The sequence below is a fragment of the Cryptomeria japonica genome, chromosome 8 (genome assembly GCF_030272615.1).
Source record: "Cryptomeria japonica chromosome 8, Sugi_1.0, whole genome shotgun sequence".
Taxonomy (NCBI): Eukaryota; Viridiplantae; Streptophyta; class Pinopsida; order Cupressales; family Cupressaceae; genus Cryptomeria; species Cryptomeria japonica.
In genome coordinates, this window is record NC_081412.1 from 169303257 (window position 1) to 169310733 (window position 7477).

Consider the following 7477-nt stretch of genomic DNA (forward strand, 5'->3'; position numbering starts at 1 on the left):
TGAACCTACAAGGCCATGAGAGGGGTCCCTAAAAAAGTCTATCTCGGTTTTTGAAGTTTCGCTACGGTTTTATTAGGGCAACAATTTTTCTATTGGCAAAAAAATCATCAGTCTCACTCAATCGAATGTTGTCGTGTGGTCAATTTCTCGTTCTACTCATCGCAATGATGAACCGTTAGCTCTGACATGTCTAGTTAGGCATTATTACCCTATTCATTCTCCTATTTTTTCCTCCCACTCGATCGAACACTCGGGGTCATACCCTACCGGCGTCATCCCTTGAGCGCCCTAAGTGCTCAAAATTTTCAAACTTTAACGAGCCCTAATTCAGAATCCGTGACACTTGCAAATGATCTGTTTGAACCTATGGGGCCATGAGAGGGGTCCTTACAAAAGCCTATCTCAATTTTTCAAGTTGCCCTGTGGTTTTATTAGGGCAACAATTTTTCTGCTGGCGAAAAAATCGTCAATCTCACTCAATCGAATCTTGTCACATGGCCGATTTCTTGTTCTGCTCATCGCGATGACAAACTGTTAGCTCCGACATGTCTAGTTAGGCATTATTACCCTATGCATGCTCTTATTTCCCCCCCCCCCCCCCCACTCGATCAAACGCTCAGGGTCATACCCTACCAACGTCGTCCCTTGAGCACCCTAAGTGCTCAAAATTGTCAAACTTTGATGGGCCCTAACTCAGAATTCGTGGCACCTGCAAATGATCCATTTGAACCTACAAGGCCACGAGAGGGGTCCCTACAAAATCCTATCTCGGTTTTTCAAGTCGCCCGACAGTTTTATTAGGGAAGCAATTTTTCTGTTGGCAAAAAAATCGCCAGTCTCACTCAATCGAATTTGTCGCGTGGTTGATTTCTCGTTCTGCTTGTCGCCATGACGAAACATCAGCTCTGACATGTCCAGTTAGGCATTATTACCCTACGCATGCTCCTATTTTGCCCCTATTGAGCAATTCTACCTTCAATGTTAAAGTTTTCCATATTTTCACCTTCTATGTCAAAATTTTGCACATGTTGAGCATTTTCATTATCACTTTCAACATTTTCAAAATTTTCAATATTTTCACTTTCAAAATCTACATTTTCATTTTCAATAACTTGTGGCACATTTTCAAATTCAATTTCCTCTTCAATTGAAGTAACATTAGCAATATTTAACATACCTTGTCTTCTCCTCCTATGACATTCTCTATCTCTTTCTCTATACACTTCAATTTGGTCATTTGAAAGTTTTCTTTTGCATTTAGACTTCCGACGACTACTACTCCCCATTTCCCTCCACACATATGCTCCTACATGATTGACAATGTAAGTTTTCACTTTAAGAATCTCCCAAAAGAACAAATTTGTCTCTACCTGTCTGAAAACCCGTGATGCTTGACAGAAAACAAAATATGTAGACTGTGGGCCGTTGGAATCTACAAAATGGCCCACAAGGATTTTTTTTCTTTTTTTTTGTACTAAAATCAGATATCTGATTTGAGTACAAAAATTTGTGGTCCCCAAAAATTTTCCCGTTGCCGCCTTTTATTTACTAAACTGCCACATGGTAGAAATCCAATATCCAATTAAATCCAATATCTGATTTTATTAGTCATATTTTAGAGAGAGAGAGAGAGAGGGAGAGGGAGAGAGGGAGAAAGAGAGAGAGAGAGATAGAGACAGAGAGAGGTAGAGAGAGAGATTAGGGGAGAGGGAGAGAGAGAGAGACTATAGGACCCAAAGCGACCCAATATGGTGTCATAATGGGTCGTATGGCATCTTAAGGGGTCATATGATGACTTAAAGGGGTCATATGACACAATATGACCCACTAGGACACAATATGACCCACTAGGACACAATATGCCCATAATGACCAAATATGGTGTCTTAAGGGGTCATATGACCCCTATGGACACCATATGACCCCTAACAACACCATATGACCCCTTAAGACACCAAATCGTGTCATTAGGGGTCATATGGTGTCCTAAGGGGTCATATGGTGTCCCATGAACCCTTATGACCTCCTAGGACACCATATGGCCCCTAATGACACCATATTGCATCGCTTTGGGTCATATTGTGTCCTAAGGGGTCATATTATGTCCTACGACTCCTTAGGACACCATATAACCCCTATCAACATGATTTGGTGTCTTAAGGGGTCCTATGGTGTCATTAGGTGTCATATGGTGTCCATAGTGGTCATATGGTGTCTTGGGACACCATATGACCCCTAATGACACCATATTGGGTCGCTTTGGGTCATATTGTGTCCTAAGGGGTTGTAAGACACAATATGACCCCTTAGGACACAATATGACCCAGAGCGACCCAATATGGTGTCATTAGGGGTCATTTGGTGTCCTGAGAGGTCATAAGGGTTCATGGGACACCATATGACCCCTAACAACATAATTTGGTGTCTTAAGGGGTCTTATAGTATCGTTAAGGGTCATATGGTGTCCATAGGGGTCATATGATGTCTTGGGACACCATATGACCCCTAATGACACCATATTGGGTTGCTTTGGGTCATATTGTGTCCTAAGGGGTCATATTGTGTCCTATGACCCCTTAGGACACCATATGACCCCTAATGACATGATTCGATGTCTTAAGGGGTCATATGGTGTCGTTAGGGGTCATATGGTGTCCATAGGGGTCATATGGTGTCTTAGGACACCATAGGACCCCTTAAGACACCAAATTGTGTTGTTAGGGGTCATATGGTGTCCTAAGGGGTTATATGGTGTCCCATGAACCCTTATGACCTCTTAAGACACCATATGACCCCTAATGACACTATATTGGGTTGCTTTGGGTCATATTATGTCCTAAGGGGTCATATTGTGTCTTACGACCCCTTAGGACACAATATGACCCAAAGTGACCCAATATGGTGTCATCAAGGGTCATATGGTGTCCCAAGACACCATATGACCCCTAATGACACCATAGGACCCCTTAAGAAACCAAATCATGTTGTTAGGGGTCATATGGTATTTTAAGGGGTCGTAGGAAACAATATAACCCCTTAGGACACAATATGACCCTAAGTGACCCAATATGGTGTCATTAGGTGTCATATGGTGTCCTAAGAGGTCATAAGGGTTCATGGGACACCATATGACCCCTTAGGACTCCATATGACCCCTAACGACATGATATGGTGTCTTAAGGGGTCCTATGGTGTCCATAGGGGTCATATGGTGTCTTGGGACACCATACGACCCATTATGACACCATATTGGGTTGCTTTGGGTCATATGGTGTCCTAAGGGGTCATACGGTGTCCTAACACCATATGACCCCTTAAGACACCATATTTGGTTGTTATGGGTCATATTGTGTCCTAGTGGGTCATATTATGTCATATGACCCCTTTAAGACATCATATGATCCCTTAGGACACCATATGACCCCTAATGACACCATATTGGTTTGCTTTGGGTCATATGGTGTCTTATGACCCCTTAGGACAACATATGACCCATAACACACAATTTGGTGTCTGAAGGGGTCATATGGTGTCCTAGGACACCATATGATGCCTATGGACACTATATGACCCCTAATGACACCATATGGTGTCATAAGGGGTCGTATGTTTTCCTTAGGGGTCATATGGTGTTCCATAAACCCTTATGACCCTTTAGGATGCCATACGACCTGTTATGCAACCATATTGGGTCACTTTGGGTCCTATGGTGTCTTAATCTCTCTCTCTCTCTCTCTCCCCCTCTCCCTAATCTCTCTCTCTCTCCCCTAATCTATCTCTCCCTCTCCTTCTCTCTCTCTCTCTCCCCTAACCTCCCCCTCCCCATCTCTCTCCCTTCCCCCTCCCCATCTCTCTCCCTTTGTCTCTTTGTCTCTGTCTCTCTCTCCCCTAATCTCTGTCTCTCTCTCTCTCTCTCTCTCTCTCTATCTCTCTCTCTCTCCCCTAAGCTCTCTCTATCCCTCCCCCCTCCCTCCCTCTCTCTCTCTCTCTCTCCCCCCACTCCCCCCTCTCCCTCTCCCTCTCCCTAATATCATATACTAATTTATTTATAAATTAATAAACAAATCTAGTTAGAGAATTTACTGATTAAAATCGGATATCTGATTTTTGCAGTCAAATTTTCAAATTTCAAATTTCGGCTCAGGAATGTTTTGGTATTTGACTTGGAATTGACAAGCCTAGAAAGTCAACTGAAAAAACATGTTTTTCAGTATTCCTTGATTTTCCAGACTTTACATTGGTGGCTGACGACTTTTTTTGTAGCTAAAATTGATAAAACGAAAAGGGTTTTTTAAGGATGTTCCCAAATTTCCAAAAATATAAGGCTTGTCTTATTTCGACTTTAATAAATAATAATTATTTATTTTCTAATTGAATTCTGACAATAGTCTTGATTGATATACTGATTAAAAAACACTCATAACTTTCAAACGGTATAACATTTTTTGAATCCGGAATATGCATCACATGCTATGCTTCATCTACTATAGGGAAAAATTAACAAAAATTAAATTTCATAAGGTTTTGACCAAGTTAAGGTGGTCAGACGTAGGAGTTTCTTAAATTCTGAAAAGCTATAGTAAAAAATTCATAAATAATTATTTACTTTATAAAAAATTAAAAAACAATATGTGTCACATTTGGACATGAGTCTAATACTTATATTATAAATATTATAAAAAAATATTATGATTTGATTGTGATTAGGGTGGTCAGACATATGTGTACTTATATTTTTCCTGAAATTTTAGTACCACTGCATTGAAATTTGAATTTTTTTTTCCAAAAAACAACTAGTAGCTTAGAAACTACATTCAATTTTCTATATATTCTCTTTTTACATATTTTAAAAATAATGTTCATAGCTTATTCAAATTTTCATGTCAAGTTGCATAACTCTGATTTTCTGAATTTTCATTGCCACTTAAGGGCCTATTTTGGCACACCATGATCCTGCACATACCCTATTGTAATTTTTATCTTTTGGCAATGCAACAAAATTATGCCAGTTTGTAGGTGCACTCTAAGGCTTTGAGCTTAGATGTAAATCAAATTGCTTTCAATAAAAGAGGCAAGTTGTGTCGAGACTTTGTGCTAATAAAAGTTGTTATGTGATGACATTTTTTGGAGTTGATTGTGATTTTTGTTCTATTGTTCAAGAGGGATTTAAATTCAATCTGGTAGACTTTGAGCTACTAATTGTATTTAGAGTTATATGTTTGGTTTTTAGATTTGGTCTTGCGGACTTTGAGCTTCTTATCATATTTGTTGTTGGTGTAGAAATCTCAAGTGGGAAGATAGCTTGTAGAATTTGTGTTGCTTCTATTTTTAAGACTTGTGCATATAAGGTGAAGTGCATCATGTAGTTAGACTTTGAGCTACTACATATTGTGCTTGGTTACTAGAAAATCATCTAAGAACGTTGATAGGATAGTAGAAGTGATGAAGACTTTGTGCTTTCATTTCTGCTTTCTCATCCCGAGGAAGTGACAAAGGTCTTTGTGCTTTCATGGAAATTTTGCTTCCCTTTATGTCCCAAAAATCCTACAAAAAAGTCTCATTTATGTATTTGTTGATGTAAAGCGGAAAATCGCGAGCGAACCCTAAGTGTTCCCCCCACCACTCCAAGGAGAGGGGAAGGAGGTCACTAGGGTTGATGGTTTTCACTTAGGGGAGACTTTACATTCAAAAGAGGGGTTGAAACCCACAAGATTCAATCCCACACAATGCAAGATTGGATTCTAAATGAGTTTCAAGGGTTAAGACAACAAGGCTACCCTCTTTTGTAAAGAATGTAGATAGAAAGATTGAACTAGGAATGCAAGAAAAGTGAGAAAGATTCAGTTATAAATAGAGATAGGAATATGGGATGAAGCTGCGGACCTGGAATTAGCAGTAAAATGTTGAGACGGTGCTGTCCTGCAAATTTGAGCCAAAGTTGACAGGAGGATGGCGCCCGGCGTGCACACGGTCCTCCGAAAAATCCGCGAAACGAAGGGGGATCTGTTCATCTCTGCACAAGGATTCCAAATCTTCAATTACAGCTATGTACCTGCAACCTACACACAGAAAAGAGAGGATGATTGGGGGGTTAGGGATTAGGGGTTTGCCCTTAGGTTAAACCCCAGTTTTGGAATTAACCAAGAAATGAGAAATGTTGTAAATGTAAATGTTTGTAATGTAAACAAGTGCTGATACCTTGTTGTAAGAATGTTTGTATTCTTACATGCGAAGGTGTAAATGTTGTTGTATGTTGTATGTGATCTCCTCTTCAATGGTTGAATCCTTGTCTTGAATGCAACACTTAGCCTTGAATGGAGACTTAGAATGATCAATTGCTTGAAGGAATGCTTGAATGCTTGAATGTTTGAGTATCGCTTCCACCTTTTTTTCCATCTTCCCAAAATGGGAGAGGAAATGTAGTTTATATACTTGTCAATTAGGGTTAAAAGATTGATTTTTCCAACCTTAGGCCGACCAAGAAAGATTATTTTCCAATTTGCAAACATAAAGACCCGAAGCCCCATAAGAGACTGGGCCCAAAATAGGGCCAGGGACCAGGGCACTGGGCGCCATGGTCCTGGGGGACCAGGGTGCTGAGTGCCCTAGTCCTGAAGGACCAGGGCGCTGGGCGCCATGGTCCCACCTCCAGGGACAGCAGGGTGCAAGGAGGATCAAGCTAGGGTGCTGAAAAATGCAGTTTTTGATGTCATGAACAAGTTTCGGGGTCTCCATTCAGGTTCAGTGTTGCGTCGCCATCGTGAAGACCCAAATGCGGTCGAAATTGCAAGTGTCGCAATTTTAGGATGCTACATTTAGCCCCCACTTTAGCGGGAGTATAAGCATACACTCATACTTCCGGTAAAGTACAAGGAAACAACATTGAAAGACTTTCACCACATCAAGGAGGCAAGATACACCAAGCCCCCAGTGGACTAAGGATCTTACGACTTTGATTGACAAAGTAAAAGGGAAGATCACGAGGGAGAACCATGACTGTCAGTAGTAAGGTTCCCTCACTATGAGTCATGCAAGAGAAATACCAAAAATTTTGAAGGCAAAGCTAAGTTCACCAAGAAATTTTCAAGTATTCCTAAAGGGATAGACAGGGTGTATGCCCCCCTACGTTAAAGCGATCACACATGCCTCAACGGGGGTGATTGCTTTAAGGCAGTGATACACATAAGAAATGAGAAGGGAAAGGAGCACGTTATCACAAAGATTTAGCCCCCCAAGTGTGAGATAAACCCAAGGATAATGGACACAAAACACAAAGCACGAGGTGACTTCGCTTTCCTCGGGGTTAGTATGCTGTATGATAATTCATGTATATCATATGTATGTATGCATAATTATTCTTCATTCCCCAATCAAGGAAGGTCACCTGGAAGAAGGGAACACATGTGTCTTTTGAGTCAACATGAGAGAGACCAAAAGAGATCTCAATGCTTTGCATCGTCCTCAAGTAGACAACACT